We start from the raw sequence: 19,915 nt of genomic DNA on the forward strand, positions 1-19,915 counted from the left end.
CTGGTCAGTCAAACATCGGGGCTTGTATAAGATTCTCATAGACAATTTAATTAAAAGATGTAAATTGGCCTCTCGTATTTGTTGGCTTGATTACAAGAAAATATCTAATACACGACGTTCAGTTCATGTCACAAGCATCGTATGCCTTACTTTTGTTTTCCCGATGAATAGGAAACGCCTTGATACGTCAATGTCCCATATGGTCTAGTGGTTAGGATTTGGCGCTCTCACCGCCAAGGCCAGGGTTGAATTCCCGGTGTGGGAACATCTGTTTTAGATTCCTGGTCAGTCGAACATCGCGGCTTGTATAATATTCTCATAGGCAATTTAATTAAAAGATGTAAATTGGCCTCTTGTACTTGTTGGCTTGATAATAAGAGCGTACATAATACTCAATGTTCAGTTCATGTCACAAGTATCCGAGTATATGCCTTACTTGTGTTTTCCCGACAAATAGCAAACGCCTTCATACGTCAGGGTCCCATATGGTCTAGTGGTTAGAATTTGGCGCTTTCACCGCCAAGGCCCGGATTCAATTCCCGGTGTGGAACATCTGTTTTAGATTCCAGGTCAGTTGAACATCGCGGCTTGTATAAGATTCTCATAGACAATTTAATTAAAAGATGTTAATTGGCCTCTCGTATTTGTTGGCTTGATTACGAGAAAATATCTAATACACGAAGTTCAGTTCATGTCACAAGCATTGTATGCCTTACTTGTGTTTTCCCGATAAATAGTAAACGCCTTGATACGTCAATGTCCCATATGGTCTAGTAGTTAGGATTTGGCGCTCTCACCGCCAAGGCCAGGGTTGAATTCTCGGTGTGGGAACATCTGTTTTAGATTCCTGGTCTGTCGAACATCGCGGCTTGTATAAGATTCTCATAGACAATTTAATTATAAGATGTTAATTGGCCTCTTGTTCTTGTTGGCTTGATAACAAGAGCGTATATAATACACGATGTTCAGTTCATGTCACAAGTATCCGAGTATATACCTTACTTGTGTTTTCCCGATAAATATGAAACGCCTTCATAAGTCAATGTACCATATGGTCTAGTGTTTAGGATTTGGCGCTCTCACTGCCAAAGCCCGGGTTCAAATCCCGGCGTGGGAACACATGTTTTAGATTCCCGGTCAGCCGAACATCGCGGATTGTACAAAATTCTCATAGACAATTTAATTAAAAGATGTAAATTGGCCGCTCGTATTTTTGGCTTGATTACAAATAATATATAATACACTTAGTTCAGTTCATGTTACATATAATAGTATACTTGTGACATGAACTGCACGTCGTGTATTATATATTCTCTTTTAATAAGGCAACAAATACGAGAGGCCAATTTATATCTTTTAATTAAATTGTCTTTGAGAATTTTATACAAGCTGCGATGTTCAACTGACCAGGAATCTAAAACATGTATTCCCACACCGAAAATTGAACGCGGGCCTTGGCGGTGAAAGCGCCAAATCCTAACCACTAGACCATATGGGACGTTGTCGTATGAAGGCGTTTCCTATTTATCAGGAAAACACAAGTAAGGCATATAATAGGATAATTGTGACATGAACTGCACGTCGTGTATTATATATTCTCTTGTAATAAGGCAACAAATACGAGAGGCCAATTTATATCTTTTAATTAAATTGTCTATGAACATTTTATACAAGCTGCGATGTTCAACTGACCAGGAATCTAAAACAGGTGTTCCCACACCGGGAATTGAACACGGGCCTTGGCGGGGAAAGCGCCAAATCCTAACCACAAGACATATGGGACGTTGACGTATGAAGGCGTTTCCTATTTATCGGGAAAACACAAGTAAGGCATATAATCGGATACTTGTGACATGAACTGCACGTCGTGTATTATATATTCCCTTGTAATAAGGCAACAAATACGAGAGGCCAATTTATATATTTTAATTAAATTGTCTATGAGCATTTTATACAAGCTGCGATGTTCAACTGACCAGGAATCTAAAACAGGTGTTCCCACACCAGGAATTGAACCCGGGCCTTGGCGGTGAAAGCGCCAAATCTAACCACTAGACCATATGGGACGTTGTCGTATGAAGGCGTTTCCTATTTATCGGGAAAACACAAGTAAGGCATATAATAGGATACTTGTGACATGAACTGCACGTCGTGTATTATATATTCTCTTGTAATAAGGCATCAAAGACGAGAGGCCAATTTATGTATTTTAATTAAATTGTCTATGAGCATTTTATACAAGCTGTGATGTTCAACTGACCAGGAATCTAAAACAGGTGTTCCCACGCCGGGAATTAAAGCCGGGCCTTGGCGGTGAAAGCGCCAAATCCTAACCACAAGACATATTGGACGTTGTCGTATGAAGACGTTTCCTATTTATCGGGATAACACAAGTAAGGCATATAATACGATACTTGTGACATGAACAGCACGTCGTGTATTATATATTCTCTTGTAATAAGGCAACAAATACGAGAGGCCAATTTATGTTTTTTATTTAAATTGTCTTTGAGAATTTTGTAAAAGCTGCGATGTTCAACTGACCAGGAATCTAAAACAGGTGTTCCCACACCGGGAATTGAACCCGGCCTTGGCGGTGTAAGCGCCAAATCCTAACCACTAGACATATGGTACGTTGTCGTATGAAGGCGTTTCCTATTTATCAGGAAAACACAAGTAAGGCATATAATAGGATAATTGTGACATGAACTGCACGTCGTGTATTATATATTCTCTTGTAATAAGGCAACAAATACGAGAGGCCAATTTATATCTTTTAATTAAATTGTCTTTGAGCATTTTATACAAGCTGCGATGTTCAACTGACCAGGAATCTAAAACAGGTGTTCCCACACCGGGAATTGAACACGGGCCTTGGCGGGGAAAGCGCCAAATCCTAACCACAAGACATATGGGACGTTGACGTATGAAGGCGTTTCCTATTTATCGGGAAAACACAAGTAAGGCATATAATCGGATATTTGTGACATGAACTGCACGTCGTGTATTATATATTCTCTTGTACTAAGGCAACAAATACGAGAGGCCAATTTATGTCTTTTAATTAAATTGTCTATGAGCATTTTATACAAGCTGCGATGTTCAACTGACCAGGAATCTAAAACAGGTGTTCCCACACCAGGAATTGAACCCGGGCCTTGGCGGTGAAAGCGCCAAATCTAACCACTAGACCATATGGGACGTTGTCGTATGAAGTCGTTTCCTATTTATCGGGAAAACACAAGTAAGGCATATAATAGGATACTTGTGACATGAACTGCACGTCGTGTATTATATATTCTCTTGTAATAAGGCAACAAATACGAGAGGCCAATTTATATCTTTTAATTAAATTGTCTATGAGCATATTATACAAGCAGCGATGTTCTACTGACCAGGAATCTAAAACAGGTGTTCCCACACCGGGAATTGAACCCGGGCCTTGGCGGTGAAAGCGCCAAATCTAACCACTAAACCATATGGGACGTTGTCGTATGAAGGCGTTTCCTATTTATCGGGAAAACACAAGTATGGCATACAATCGGATGCTTGTGACATGAACTGCACGTCGTGTATTATATATTCTCTTGTAATAAGTCAACAAATACGAGAGGCCAATTTATATCTTTTATTTAAATTGTCTTTGAGAATTTTGTAAAAGCTGCTATGTTCAACTGACCAGGAATCTGAAACAGGTGTTCCCACACCAGGAATTGAACCCGGGCCGTGGCGGTGAAAGCGCCAAATCCTAACCACTGGACTATATGGGACGATGACATTTGACGGCGTTTCCTATTTATCGGGAAAACACAAGTATGGCATGCAATCGGATACTTGTGACATAAACTGCACGTCTTGTATTATATATTCTCTTGTAATAAGGCATCAAAGACGAGAGGCCAATTTATGTATTTTAATTAAATTGTCTATGAGCATTTTATACAAGCTGTGATGTTCAACTGACCAGGAATCTAAAACAGGTGTTCCCACGCCGGGAATTAAAGCCGGGCCTTGGCGGTGAAAGCGCCAAATCCTAACCACAAGACATATTGGACGTTGTCGTATGAAGGCGTTTCCTATTTATCGGGAAAACACAAGTATGGCATACAATCGGATGCTTGTGACATGAACTGCACGTCGTGTATTATATATTCTCTTGTAATAAGGCAACAAATACGAGAGGCCAATTTATATCTTTTATTTAAATTGTCTTTGAGAATTTTGTAAAAGCTGCTATGTTCAACTGACCAGGAATCTGAAACAGGTGTTCCCACACCAGGAATTGAACCCGGGCCATGGCGGTGAAAGCGCCAAATCCTAACCACTGGACTATATGGGACGATGACATTTGACGGCGTTTCCTATTTATCGGGAAAACACAAGTATGGCATGCAATCGGATACTTGTGACATAAACTGCACGTCTTGTATTATATATTCTCTTGTAATAAGGCATCAAAGACGAGAGGCCAATTTATGTATTTTAATTAAATTGTCTATGAGCATTTTATACAAGCTGTGATGTTCAACTGACCAGGAATCTAAAACAGGTGTTCCCACGCCGGGAATTAAAGCCGGGCCTTGGCGGTGAAAGCGCCAAATCCTAACCACAAGACATATTGGACGTTGTCGTATGAAGACGTTTCCTATTTATCGGGATAACACAAGTAAGGCATATAATACGATACTTGTGACATGAACAGCACGTCGTGTATTATATATTCTCTTGTAATAAGGCAACAAATACGAGAGGCCAATTTATGTTTTTTATTTAAATTGTCTTTGAGAATTTTGTAAAAGCTGCGATGTTCAACTGACCAGGAATCTAAAACAGGTGTTCCCACACCGGGAATTGAACCCGGCCTTGGCGGTGTAAGCGCCAAATCCTAACCACTAGACATATGGTACGTTGTCGTATGAAGGCGTTTCCTATTTATCAGGAAAACACAAGTAAGGCATATAATAGGATAATTGTGACATGAACTGCACGTCGTGTATTATATATTCTCTTGTAATAAGGCAACAAATACGAGAGGCCAATTTATATCTTTTAATTAAATTGTCTATGAACATTTTATACAAGCTGCGATGTTCAACTGACCAGGAATCTAAAACAGGTGTTCCCACACCGGGAATTGAACACGGGCCTTGGCGGGGAAAGCGCCAAATCCTAACCACAAGACATATGGGACGTTGACGTATGAAGGCGTTTCCTATTTATCGGGAAAACACAAGTAAGGCATATAATCGGATATTTGTGACATGAACTGCACGTCGTGTATTATATATTCCCTTGTAATAAGGCAACAAATACGAGAGGCCAATTTATATATTTTAATTAAATTGTCTATGAGCATTTTATACAAGCTGCGATGTTCAACTGACCAGGAATCTAAAACAGGTGTTCCCACACCAGGAATTGAACCCGGGCCTTGGCGGTGAAAGCGCCAAATCTAACCACTAGACCATATGGGACGTTGTCGTATGAAGTCGTTTCCTATTTATCGGGAAAACACAAGTAAGGCATATAATAGGATACTTGTGACATGAACTGCACGTCGTGTATTATATATTCTCTTGTAATAAGGCAACAAATACGAGAGGCCAATTTATATCTTTTAATTAAATTGTCTATGAGCATATTATACAAGCAGCGATGTTCTACTGACCAGGAATCTAAAACAGGTGTTCCCACACCGGGAATTGAACCCGGGCCTTGGCGGTGAAAGCGCCAAATCTAACCACTAAACCATATGGGACGTTGTCGTATGAAGGCGTTTCCTATTTATCGGGAAAACACAAGTATGGCATACAATCGGATGCTTGTGACATGAACTGCACGTCGTGTATTATATATTCTCTTGTAATAAGTCAACAAATACGAGAGGCCAATTTATATCTTTTATTTAAATTGTCTTTGAGAATTTTGTAAAAGCTGCTATGTTCAACTGACCAGGAATCTGAAACAGGTGTTCCCACACCAGGAATTGAACTCGGGCCGTGGCGGTGAAAGCGCCAAATCCTAACCACTGGACTATATGGGACGATGACATTTGACGGCGTTTCCTATTTATCGGGAAAACACAAGTATGGCATGCAATCGGATACTTGTGACATAAACTGCACGTCTTGTATTATATATTCTCTTGTAATAAGGCATCAAAGACGAGAGGCCAATTTATGTATTTTAATTAAATTGTCTATGAGCATTTTATACAAGCTGTGATGTTCAACTGACCAGGAATCTAAAACAGGTGTTCCCACGCCGGGAATTAAAGCCGGGCCTTGGCGGTGAAAGCGCCAAATCCTAACCACAAGACATATTGGACGTTGTCGTATGAAGACGTTTCCTATTTATCGGGATAACACAAGTAAGGCATATAATACGATACTTGTGACATGAACAGCACGTCGTGTATTATATATTCTCTTGTAATAAGGCAACAAATACGAGAGGCCAATTTATATCTTTTAATTAAATTGTCTATGAGCATATTATACAAGCAGCGATGTTCTACTGACCAGGAATCTAAAACAGGTGTTCCCACACCGGGAATTGAACCCGGGCCTTGGCGGTGAAAGCGCCAAATCTAACCACTAAACCATATGGGACGTTGTCGTATGAAGGCGTTTCCTATTTATCGGGAAAACACAAGTATGGCTTACAATCGGATGCTTGTGACATGAACTGCACGTCGTGTATTATATATTCTCTTGTAATAAGGCAACAAATACGAGAGGCCAATTTATATCTTTTATTTAAATTGTCTTTGAGAATTTTGTAAAAGCTGCTATGTTCAACTGACCAGGAATCTGAAACAGGTGTTCCCACACCAGGAATTGAACCCGGGCCGTGGCGGTGAAAGCGCCAAATCCTAACCACTGGACTATATGGGACGATGACATTTGACGGCGTTTCCTATTTATCGGGAAAACACAAGTATGGCATGCAATCGGATACTTGTGACATAAACTGCACGTCTTGTATTATATATTCTCTTGTAATAAGGCATCAAAGACGAGAGGCCAATTTATGTATTTTAATTAAATTGTCTATGAGCATTTTATACAAGCTGTGATGTTCAACTGACCAGGAATCTAAAACAGGTGTTCCCACGCCGGGAATTAAAGCCGGGCCTTGGCGGTGAAAGCGCCAAATCCTAACCACAAGACATATTGGACGTTGTCGTATGAAGACGTTTCCTATTTATCGGGATAACACAAGTAAGGCATATAATACGATACTTGTGACATGAACAGCACGTCGTGTATTATATATTCTCTTGTATTAAGGCAACAAATACGAGAGGCCAATTTATGTTTTTTATTTAAATTGTCTTTGAGAATTTTGTAAAAGCTGCGATGTTCAACTGACCAGGAATCTAAAACAGGTGTTCCCACACCGGGAATTGAACCCGGCCTTGGCGGTGTAAGCGCCAAATCCTAACCACTAGACATATGGTACGTTGTCGTATGAAGGCGTTTCCTATTTATCGGGAAAACACAAGTATGGCATACAATCGGATGCTTGTGACATGAACTGAATGTCGAATATTATATATTATCTTGTAATCAAGCCAACAAATACGAGAAGCTAATTTATATCTTTTAATTAAATTGTCAATGATAATTTTATACAAGCTGCGATGTTCAACTGACCAGGAATCTAAAACAGGTGTTCCCACACCAGGAATTGAACCCGGGCCTTGGCGGTGAAAGCGCCAAATCTAACCACTAGACCATATGGGACGTTGTCGTATGCAGCCGTTTCCTATTTATCGGGAAAACACAAGTAAGGCATATAATAGGATATTTGTGACATGAACTGCACGTCGTGTATTATATATTCTCTTGTATTAAGGCAACAAATACGAGAGGCCAATTTATATCTTTTAATTAAATTGTCTATGAGCATATTATACAAGCTGCGATGTTCAACTGACCAGGAATCTAAAACAGGTGTTCCCATACCGGGAATTGAACCCGGGCTATGGCGGTGAAAGCGCCAAATCCTAACCACTAGACATATGGTACATTGTCGTATGAAGGCGTTTCCTATTTATCGGGAAAACACAAGTATGGCATACAATCGGATGCTTGTGACATGAACTGAATGTCGAATATTATATATTATCTTGTAATCAAGCCAACAAATACGAGAAGCTAATTGATATCTTTTAATTAAATTGTCAATGATAATTTTATACAAGCTGCGATGTTCAACTGACCAGGAATCTAAAACAGGTGTTCCCACACCGGGAATTGAACCCGGGCCTCGGCGGTGAAAGCGCCAAATCCTAACCACTAGACCATATGGGTCGTTCCCGTATGAAGGCGATACATATTTATCGGGAAAACACAAGTAAGGCATATAATACGATATTTGTGACATGAACTGCACGTCGTGTATTATATATTCTCTTGTAATAAGGCAACAAATACGAGAGGCCAATTTATATCTTTTAATTAAATTGTCTATGAGAATTTTATACAAGCTGCGATGTTCAACTGACCAGGAATCTAAAACAGGTGTTCCCACACCGGAAATTGAACCCGGGCCTTGGCGGTGAAAGCGCCAAATCTAACCACTAGACCATATGGGACGTTGTCGTATGAAGCCGTTTCCTATTTATCGGGAAAACACAAGTAAGGCATATAATAGGATATTTGTGACATGAACTGCACGTCGTGTATTATATATTCTCTTGTAATAAGGCAACAAATACGAGAGGCCAATTTATATCTTTTAATTAAATTGTCTATGAGAATGTTATACAAGCTGCGATGTTCAACTGACCAGGAATCTGAAACAGGTGTTCCCACACCAGGAATTGAACCCGGGCCTCGGCGGTGAAAGCGCCAAATCCTAACCACTAGACCATATGGGTCGTTACCGTATGAAGGCGATACATATTTATCGGGAAAACACAAGTAAGGCATATAATGGGATATTTGTGACATGAACTGCACGTCGTGTATTATTTATTCTCTTGTAATAAGGCAACAAATACGAGAGGCCAATTTATATCTTTTAATTAAATTGTCTATGAGAATTTTATACAAGCTGCGATGTTCAACTGACCAGGAATCTAAAACAGGTGTTCCCACACCGGGAATTGAACCCGGGCCTTGGCGGTGAAAGCGCCAAATCTAACCACTAGACCATATGGGACGTTGTCGTATGCAGCCGTTTCCTATTTATCGGGAAAACACAAGTAAGGCATATAATAGGATATTTGTGACATGAACTGCACGTCGTGTATTATATATTCTCTTGTATTAAGGCAACAAATACGAGAGGCCAATTTATATCTTTTAATTAAATTGTCTATGAGCATATTATACAAGCTGCGATGTTCAACTGACCAGGAATCTAAAACAGGTGTTCCCATACCGGGAATTGAACCCGGGCTATGGCGGTGAAAGCGCCAAATCCTAACCACTAGACATATGGTACGTTGTCGTATGAAGGCGTTTCCTATTTATCGGGAAAACACAAGTATGGCATACAATCGGATGCTTGTGACATGAACTGAATGTCGAATATTATATATTATCTTGTAATCAAGCCAACAAATACGAGAAGCTAATTTATATCTTTTAATTAAATTGTCAATGATAATTTTATACAAGCTGCGATGTTCAACTGACCAGGAATCTAAAACAGGTGTTCCCACACCGGGAATTGAACCCGGGCCTCGGCGGTGAAAGCGCCAAATCCTAACCACTAGACCATATGGGTCGTTCCCGTATGAAGGCGATACATATTTATCGGGAAAACACAAGTAAGGCATATAATACGATATTTGTGACATGAACTGCACGTCGTGTATTATATATTCTCTTGTAATAAGGCAACAAATACGAGAGGCCAATTTATATCTTTTAATTAAATTGTCTATGAGAATTTTATACAAGCTGCGATGTTCAACTGACCAGGAATCTAAAACAGGTGTTCCCACACCGGAAATTGAACCCGGGCCTTGGCGGTGAAAGCGCCAAATCTAACCACTAGACCATATGGGACGTTGTCGTATGAAGCCGTTTCCTATTTATCGGGAAAACACAAGTAAGGCATATAATAGGATATTTGTGACATGAACTGCACGTCGTGTATTATATATTCTCTTGTAATAAGGCAACAAATACGAGAGGCCAATTTATATCTTTTAATTAAATTGTCTATGAGCATATTATACAAGCTGCGATGTTCAACTGACCAGGAATCTAAAACAGGTGTTCCCATACCGGGAATTGAACCAGGGCTATGTCTGTGAAAGCGCCAAATCCTAACCACTAGACATATGGTACGTTGTCGTATGAAGGCGTTTCCTATTTATCGGGAAAACACAAGTATGGCATACAATCGGATGCTTGTGACATGAACTGAATGTCGAATATTATATATTATCTTGTAATCAAGCCAACAAATACGAGAAGCTAATTTATATCTTTTAATTAAATTGTCAATGATAATTTTATACAAGCTGCGATGTTCAACTGACCAGGAATCTAAAACAGGTGTTCCCACACCGGGAATTGAACCCGGGCCTCGGCGGTGAAAGCGCCAAATCCTAACCACTAGACCATATGGGTCGTTGCCGTATGAAGGCGATACATATTTATCGGGAAAACACAAGTATGGCATACAATCGGATGCTTGGGACATGAACTGCAAGTCGTGTATTATATATTCTCTTGTAATGAGGCAACAAATACGAGAGGCCAATTTATATCTTTTAATTAAATTGTCTATGAGAATTTTATACAAGCTGCGATGTTCAACTGACCAGGAATCTAAAACAGGTGTTCCCACACCGGGAATTGAACCCGGGCCTTGGCGGTGAAAGCGCCAAATCTAACCACTAGACCATATGGGACGTTGTCGTATGAAGCCGTTTCCTATTTATCGGGAAAACACAAGTAAGGCATATAATAGGATATTTGTGACATGAACTGCACGTCGTGTATTATATATTCTCTTGTAATAAGGCAACAAATACGAGAGGCCAATTTATATCTTTTAATTAAATTGTCTATGAGCATATTATACAAGCTGCGATGTTCAACTGACCAGGAATCTAAAACAGGTGTTCCCATACCGGGAATTGAACCAGGGCTATGTCGGTGAAAGCGCCAAATCCTAACCACTAGATATATGGTACGTTGTCGTATGAAGGCGTTTCCTATTTATCGGGAAAACACAAGTATGGCATACAATCGGATGCTTGTGACATGAACTGAATGTCGAATATTATATATTATCTTGTAATCAAGCCAACAAATACGAGAAGCTAATTTATATCTTTTAATTAAATTGTCAATGATAATTTTATACAAGCTGCGATGTTCAACTGACCAGGAATCTAAAACAGGTGTTCCCACACCGGGAATTGAACCCGGGCCTCGGCGGTGAAAGCGCCAAATCCTAACCACTAGACCATATGGGTCGTTGCCGTATGAAGGCGATACATATTTATCGGGAAAACACAAGTATGGCATACAATCGGATGCTTGGGACATGAACTGCAAGTCGTGTATTATATATTCTCTTGTAATAAGGCAACAAATACGAGAGGCCAATTTATATCTTTTAATTAAATTGTCTTTGAGAATTTTGTAAAAGCTGCGATGTTCAACTGACCAGGAATCTAAAACAGATGTTCCCACACCGGGAATTGAACCCGAGCCTTGACGGTGAAAGCGCCAAATCTAACCACTAGACCATATGGGACGTTGTCGTATGAAGGCGTTTCCTATTTATCGGGAAAACACAAGTAAGGCATATAATAGGATACTTGTGACATGAACTGCACGTCGTGTATTATATATTCTCTTGTAATAAGGCAACAAATACGAGAGGCCAATTTATATCTTTTAATTAAATTGTCTATGAGCATATTATACAAGCTGCGATGTTCAACTGACCAGGAATCTAAAACAGGTGTTCCCATACCGGGAATTGAACCAGGGCTATGTCTGTGAAAGCGCCAAATCCTAACCACTAGACATATGGTACGTTGTCGTATGAAGGCGTTTCCTATTTATCGGGAAAACACAAGTATGGCATACAATCGGATGCTTGTGACATGAACTGAATGTCGAATATTATATATTATCTTGTAATCAAGCCAACAAATACGAGAAGCTAATTTATATCTTTTAATTAAATTGTCAATGATAATTTTATACAAGCTGCGATGTTCAACTGACCAGGAATCTAAAACAGGTGTTCCCACACCGGGAATTGAACCCGGGCCTCGGCGGTGAAAGCGCCAAATCCTAACCACTAGACCATATGGGTCGTTGCCGTATGAAGGCGATACATATTTATCGGGAAAACACAAGTATGGCATACAATCGGATGCTTGGGACATGAACTGCAAGTCGTGTATTATATATTCTCTTGTAATGAGGCAACAAATACGAGAGGCCAATTTATATCTTTTAATTAAATTGTCTATGAGAATTTTATACAAGCTGCGATGTTCAACTGACCAGGAATCTAAAACAGGTGTTCCCACACCGGGAATTGAACCCGGGCCTTGGCGGTGAAAGCGCCAAATCTAACCACTAGACCATATGGGACGTTGTCGTATGAAGCCGTTTCCTATTTATCGGGAAAACACAAGTAAGGCATATAATAGGATATTTGTGACATGAACTGCACGTCGTGTATTATATATTCTCTTGTAATAAGGCAACAAATACGAGAGGCCAATTTATATCTTTTAATTAAATTGTCTATGAGCATATTATACAAGCTGCGATGTTCAACTGACCAGGAATCTAAAACAGGTGTTCCCATACCGGGAATTGAACCAGGGCTATGTCGGTGAAAGCGCCAAATCCTAACCACTAGATATATGGTACGTTGTCGTATGAAGGCGTTTCCTATTTATCGGAAAACACAAGTATGGCATACAATCGGATGATTGTGACATGAACTGAATGTCGAATATTATATATTATCTTGTAATCAAGCCAACAAATACGAGAAGCTAATTTATATCTTTTAATTAAATTGTCAATGATAATTTTATACAAGCTGCGATGTTCAACTGACCAGGAATCTAAAACAGGTGTTCCCACACCGGGAATTGAACCCGGGCCTCGGCGGTGAAAGCGCCAAATCCTAAACACTAGACCATATGGGTCGTTGCCGTATGAAGGCGATACATATTTATCGGGAAAACACAAGTATGGCATACAATCGGATGCTTGGGACATGAACTGCAAGTCGTGTATTATATATTCTCTTGTAATAAGGCAACAAATACGAGAGGCCAATTTATATCTTTTAATTAAATTGTCTTTGAGAATTTTATACAAGCTGCGATGTTCAACTGACCAGGAATCTAAAACAGGTATTCCCACACCGGGAATTGAATCCGGGCCTTGGCGGTGAAAGCGCCAAATCCTAATCCACTAGACCATATGGGACGTTGTCGTATTAAGGCGTTTCCTATTTATCGGGAAAACACAAGTAAGGCATATAATAGGATATTTGTGACATGAACTGCACGTCGTGTATTATATGTTCTCTTGTAATAAGGCAACAAATACGAGAGGCCAATTTATATCTTTTAATTAAATTGTCTATGAGCATTTTATACAAGCTGCGATGTTCAACTGACCAGGAATCTAAAACAGGTGTTCCCACACCGGGAATTGAACACGGGCCTTGGCGGGGAAAGCGCCAAATCCTAACCACAAGACATATGGGACGTTGACGTATGAAGGCGTTTCCTATTTATCGGGAAAACACAAGTAAGGCATATAATCGGATATTTGTGACATGAACTGCACGTCGTGTATTATATATTCCCTTGTAATAAGGCAACAAATACGAGAGGCCAATTTATATATTTTAATTAAATTGTCTATGAGCATTTTATACAAGCTGCGATGTTCAACTGACCAGGAATCTAAAACAGGTGTTCCCACACCAGGAATTGAACCCGGGCCTTGGCGGTGAAAGCGCCAAATCCTAACCACAAGACATATTGGACGTTGTCGTATGAAGACGTTTCCTATTTATCGGGAAAACACAAGTAAGGCATATAATACGATACTTGTGACATGAACAGCACGTCGTGTATTATATATTCTCTTGTAATAAGGCAACAAATACGAGAGGGCAATTTATATCTTTTATTTAAATTTTCTTTGAGAATTTTGTAAAAGCTGCGATGTTCAACTGACCAGGAATCTAAAACAGGTGTTCCCACACCGGGAATTGAATCCGAGCCTTGGCGTTGAAAGCGCCAAATCCTAATCACTAGACCATATGGGACGATGACATTTGAAGGCGTTTCCTATTTATCGGGAAAACACAAGTATGGCATGCAATCGGATAGTTGTGACATGAACTGCACGTCGTGTATTATATATTCTCTTGTAATAAGGCAACAAAGACGAGCGGCCAATTTATATATTTTAATTAAATTGTCTATGAGCATTTTATACAAGCTGCGATGTTCAACTGACCAGGAATCTAAAACAGGTGTTCCCACCCCAGGAATTGAATCCGGGCCTTGGCAGTGAAAGCGCCAAATCCTAACCACTAGACCATATGGGACGACGACATTTGAAGGCGTTTCCTATTTATCGGGAAAACCCAAGTAAGGCATATAATAGGATACTTGTGACATGAACTGCACGTCGTGTATTATATATTCTCTTGTAATAAGGCAACAAATACGAGAGGCCAATTTATATCTTTTATTTAAATTGTCTTTGAGAATGTTGTACAAGCTGCGATGTTCAACTGACCAGGAATCTAAAACAGGTGTTCCCACACCGGGAATTGAACCCGAGCCTTGGCGGTGAAAGCGCCAAATCCTAACCACAAGACATATGGGATGTTGTCGTATGAAGGCGTTTCCTATTTATCAGGAAAAAACAAGTATGGCATACAATCGGATGCTTGTGACATGAAATGCACGTCGTGTATTATATATTCTCTTGTAATAAGGCAACAAATACGAGAGGCCAATTTATATCTTTTATTTAAATTGTCTTTGAGAATTTTGTAAAAGCTGCGATGTTCAACTGACCAGGAATCTAAAACAGATGTTCCCACACCGGGAATTGAACCCGAGCCTTGACGGTGAAAGCGCCAAATCTAACCACTAGACCATATGGGACGTTGTCGTATGAAGGCGTTTCCTATTTATCGGGAAAACACAAGTAAGGCATATAATAGGATACTTGTGACATGAACTGCACGTTGTGTATTATATATTCTCTTGTAATAAGGCAACAAATACGAGAGGCCAATTTATATCTTTTAATTAAATTGACTCTGAGCATTTTTTACAAGCTGCGATGTTCAACTGACCAGGAATCTAAAACAGGTGTTCCCACACCAGGAATTGAATCCGGGCCTTGGCGTTGAAAGCGCCAAATCTAACCACTAGACCATATGGGACGTTGTCGTATGAAGGCGTTTCCTATTTATCGGGAAAACACAAGTAAGGCATATAATAGGATACTTGTGACATGAACTGCACGTCGTGTATTATATATTCTCTTGTAATAAGGCAACAAATACGAGAGGCCAATTTATACCTTTTAATTAAATTATCTATGAGCATTTTATACAAGCTGCGATGTTCAACTGACCAGGAATCTAAAACAGGTGTTCCCACACCGGGAATTAAACCTGGGCCTTGGCGGTGAAAGCGCCAAATCCTAACCACAAGACATATTGGACGTTGTCGTATGAAGACGTTTCCTATTTATCGGGAAAACACAAGTAAGGCATATAATACGATACTTGTGACATGAACAGCACGTCGTGTATTATATATTCTCTTGTAATAAGGCAACAAATACGAGAGGGCAATTTATATCTTTTATTTAAATTGTCTTTGAGAATTTTGTAAAAGCTGCGATGTTCAACTGACCAGGAATCTAAAACAGGTGTTCCCACACCGGGAATTGAATCCGAGCCTTGGCGTTGAAAGCACCAAATCCTAATCACTAGACCATATGGGACGATGACATTTGAAGGCGTTTCCTATTTATCGGGAAAACACAAGTAAGGCATGCAATCGGATAGTTGTGACATGAACTGCACGTCGTGTATTATATATTCTCTTGTAATAAGGCAACAAATACGAGAGGCCAATTTATATCTTTTAATTAAATTGTCTATGAGCATATTATACAAGCTGCGATGTTCAACTGACCAGGAATCTAAAACAGGTGTTCCCATACTGGGAATTGAACCAGGGCTATGTCGGTGAAAGCGCCAAATCCTAACCACTAGACATATGGTACGTTGTCGTATGAAGGCGTTTCCTATTTATCGGGAAAACACAAGTATGGCATACAATCGGATGCTTGTGACATGAACTGAATGTCGAATATTATATATTATCTTGTAATCAAGCCAACAAATACGAGAAGCTAATTTATATCTTTTAATTAAATTGTCAATGATAATTTTATACAAGCTGCGATGTTCAACTGACCAGGAATCTAAAACAGGTGTTCCCACACCGGGAATTGAACCCGGGCCTCGGCGGTGAAAGCGCCAAATCCTAACCACTAGACCATATGGGTCTTTGCCGTATGAAGGCGATACATATTTATCGGGAAAACACAAGTATGGCATACAATCGGATGCTTGGGACATGAACTGCAAGTCGTGTATTATATATTCTCTTGTAATAAGGCAACAAATACGAGAGGCCAATTTATATCTTTTAATTAAATTGTCTATGAGAATTTTATACAAGCTGCGATGTTCAACTGACCAGGAATCTAAAACAGGTGTTCCCACACCGGGAATTGAACCCGGGCCTTGGCGGTGAAAGCGCCAAATCTAACCACTAGACCATATGGGACGTTGTCGTATGAAGCCGTTTCCTATTTATCGGGAAAACACAAGTAAGGCATATAATAGGATATTTGTGACATGAACTGCACGTCGTGTATTATATATTCTCTTGTAATAAGGCAACAAATACGAGAGGCCAATTTATATCTTTTAATTAAATTGTCTATGAGCATATTATACAAGCTGCGATGTTCAACTGACCAGGAATCTAAAACAGGTGTTCCCATACCGGGAATTGAACCAGGGCTATGTCGGTGAAAGCGCCAAATCCTAACCACTAGACATATGGTACGTTGTCGTATGAAGGCGTTTCCTATTTATCGGGAAAACACAAGTATGGCATACAATCGGATGCTTGTGACATGAACTGAATGTCGAATATTATATATTATCTTGTAATCAAGCCAACAAATACGAGAAGCTAATTTATATCTTTTAATTAAATTGTCAATGATAATTTTATACAAGCTGCGATGTTCAACTGACCAGGAATCTAAAACAGGTGTTCCCACACCGGGAATTGAACCCGGGCCTCGGCGGTGAAAGCGCCAAATCCTAACCACTAGACCATATGGGTCGTTGCCGTATGAAGGCGATACATATTTATCGGGAAAACACAAGTATGGCATACAATCGGATGCTTGGGACAAGAACTGCAAGTCGTGTATTATATATTCTCTTGTAATAAGGCAACAAATACGAGAGGCCAATTTATATCTTTTAATTAAATTGTCTTTGAGAATTTTATACAAGCTGCGATGTTCAACTGACCAGGAATCTAAAACAGGTATTCCCACACCGGGAATTGAATCCGGGCCTTGGCGGTGAAAGCGCCAAATCCTAATCCACTAGACCATATGGGACGTTGTCGTATTAAGGCATTTCCTATTTATCGGGAAAACACAAGTAAGGCATATAATAGGATACTTGTGACATGAACTGCACGTCGTGTATTATATGTTCTCTTGTAATAAGGCAACAAATACGAGAGGCCAATTTATATCTTTTAATTAAATTGTCCATGAGCATTTTATACAAGCTGCGATGTTCAACTGACCAGGAATCTAAAACAGGTGTTCCCACACCGGGAATTAAACCTGGGCCTTGGCGGTGAAAGCGCCAAATCCTAACCACAAGACATATTGGACGTTGTCGTATGAAGACGTTTCCTATTTATCGGGAAAACACAAGTAAGGCATATAATACGATACTTGTGACATGAACAGCACGTCGTGTATTATATATTCTCTTGTAATAAGGCAACAAATACGAGAGGGCAATTTATATCTTTTATTTAAATTTTCTTTGAGAATTTTGTAAAAGCTGCGATGTTCAACTGACCAGGAATCTAAAACAGGTGTTCCCACACCGGGAATTGAATCCGAGCCTTGGCGTTGAAAGCGCCAAATCCTAATCACTAGACCATATGGGACGATGACATTTGAAGGCGTTTCCTATTTATCGGGAAAACACAAGTATGGCATGCAATCGGATAGTTGTGACATGAACTGCACGTCGTGTATTATATATTCTCTTGTAATAAGGCAACAAAGACGAGCGGCCAATTTATATATTTTAATTAAATTGTCTATGAGCATTTTATACAAGCTGCGATGTTCAACTGACCAGGAATCTAAAACAGGTGTTCCTACCCCAGGAATTGAATCCGGGCCTTGGCAGTGAAAGCGCCAAATCCTAACCACTAGACCATATGGGACGACGACATTTGAAGGCGTTTCCTATTTATCGGGAAAACCCAAGTAAGGCATATAATACGATACTTGTGACATGAACTGCACGTCGTGTATTATATATTCTCTTGTAATAAGGCAACAACTACGAGAGGCCAATTTATATCTTTTATTTAAATTGTCTTTGAGAATGTTGTACAAGCTGCGATGTTCAACTGACCAGGAATCTAAAACAGGTGTTCCCACACCGGGAATTGAACCCGAGCCTTGGCGGTGAAAGCGCCAAATCCTAACCACAAGACATATGGGATGTTGTCGTATGAAGGCGTTTCCTATTTATCAGGAAAAAACAAGTATGGCATACAATCGGATGCTTGTGACATGAACTGCACGTCGTGTATTATATATTCTCTTGTAATAAGGCAACAAATACGAGAGGCCAATTTATATCTTTTATTTAAATTGTCTTTGAGAATTTTGTAAAAGCTGCGATGTTCAACTGACCAGGAATCTAAAACAGATGTTCCCACACCGGGAATTGAACCCGAGCCTTGACGGTGAAAGCGCCAAATCTAACCACTAGACCATATGGGACGTTGTCGTATGAAGGCGTTTCCTATTTATCGGGAAAACACAAGTAAGGCATATAATAGGATACTTGTGACATGAACTGCACGTTGTGTATTATATATTCTCTTGTAATAAGGCAACAAATACGAGAGGCCAATTTATATCTTTTAATTAAATTGACTCTGAACATTTTTTACAAGCTGCGATGTTCAACTAACCAGGAATCTAAAACAGGTGTTCCCACACCGGGAATTGAACCCGAGCCTTGGCGTTGAAAGCGCCAAATCTAACCACTAGACCATATGGGACGTTGTCGTATGAAGGCGTTTATTATTTATCGGGAAAACACAAGTAAGGCATATAATAGGATACTTGTGACATGAACTGCACGTCGTGTATTATATATTCTCTTGTAATAAGGCAACAAATACGAGAGGCCAATTTATACCTTTTAATTAAATTATCTATGAGCATTTTATACAAGCTGCGATGTTCAACTGACCAGGAATCTAAAACAGGTGTTCCCACACCGGGAATTAAACCTGGGCCTTGGCGGTGAAAGCGCCAAATCCTAACCACAAGACATATTGGACGTTGTAGTATGAAGACGTTTCCTATTTATCGGGAAAACACAAGTAAGGCATATAATACGATACTTGTGACATGAACAGCACGTCGTGTATTATATATTCTCTTGTAATAAGGCAACAAATACGAGAGGGCAATTTATATCTTTTATTTAAATTGTCTTTGAGAATTTTGTAAAAGCTGCGATGTTCAACTGACCAGGAATCTAAAACAGGTGT

General features: G+C 39.7%; 7 non-coding genes across 7 annotated transcripts; all 7 read right to left on the bottom strand.

Annotated features, from left to right (window-relative positions):
* Positions 1-3,698: 3,698 nt before the first annotated feature.
* Positions 3,699-3,770, bottom strand: TRNAE-UUC (transfer RNA glutamic acid (anticodon UUC)). Its single transcript has one exon. It is a non-coding gene; the product is annotated as a tRNA-Glu (tRNA).
* Positions 3,771-4,267: 497 nt separating this feature from the next.
* On the bottom strand, positions 4,268-4,339 carry TRNAE-UUC (transfer RNA glutamic acid (anticodon UUC)). Its single transcript has one exon. It is a non-coding gene; the product is annotated as a tRNA-Glu (tRNA).
* A 2,485-nt stretch (positions 4,340-6,824) lies between these two features.
* On the bottom strand, positions 6,825-6,896 carry TRNAE-UUC (transfer RNA glutamic acid (anticodon UUC)). The gene has a single exon. It is a non-coding gene; the product is annotated as a tRNA-Glu (tRNA).
* Positions 6,897-9,100: 2,204 nt separating this feature from the next.
* On the bottom strand, positions 9,101-9,171 carry TRNAE-UUC (transfer RNA glutamic acid (anticodon UUC)). The gene has a single exon. It is a non-coding gene; the product is annotated as a tRNA-Glu (tRNA).
* A 1,637-nt stretch (positions 9,172-10,808) lies between these two features.
* TRNAE-UUC (transfer RNA glutamic acid (anticodon UUC)) lies at positions 10,809-10,879 on the bottom strand. The gene has a single exon. It is a non-coding gene; the product is annotated as a tRNA-Glu (tRNA).
* Positions 10,880-12,516: 1,637 nt separating this feature from the next.
* TRNAE-UUC (transfer RNA glutamic acid (anticodon UUC)) lies at positions 12,517-12,587 on the bottom strand. The gene has a single exon. It is a non-coding gene; the product is annotated as a tRNA-Glu (tRNA).
* A 4,197-nt stretch (positions 12,588-16,784) lies between these two features.
* On the bottom strand, positions 16,785-16,855 carry TRNAE-UUC (transfer RNA glutamic acid (anticodon UUC)). Its single transcript has one exon. It is a non-coding gene; the product is annotated as a tRNA-Glu (tRNA).
* Positions 16,856-19,915: the final 3,060 nt, after the last annotated feature.

The sequence above is a fragment of the Saccoglossus kowalevskii genome, chromosome 9 (assembly GCF_978046115.1).
Source record: "Saccoglossus kowalevskii chromosome 9, keSacKowa6.1, whole genome shotgun sequence".
Classification (NCBI taxonomy): Eukaryota; Metazoa; Hemichordata; class Enteropneusta; family Harrimaniidae; genus Saccoglossus; species Saccoglossus kowalevskii.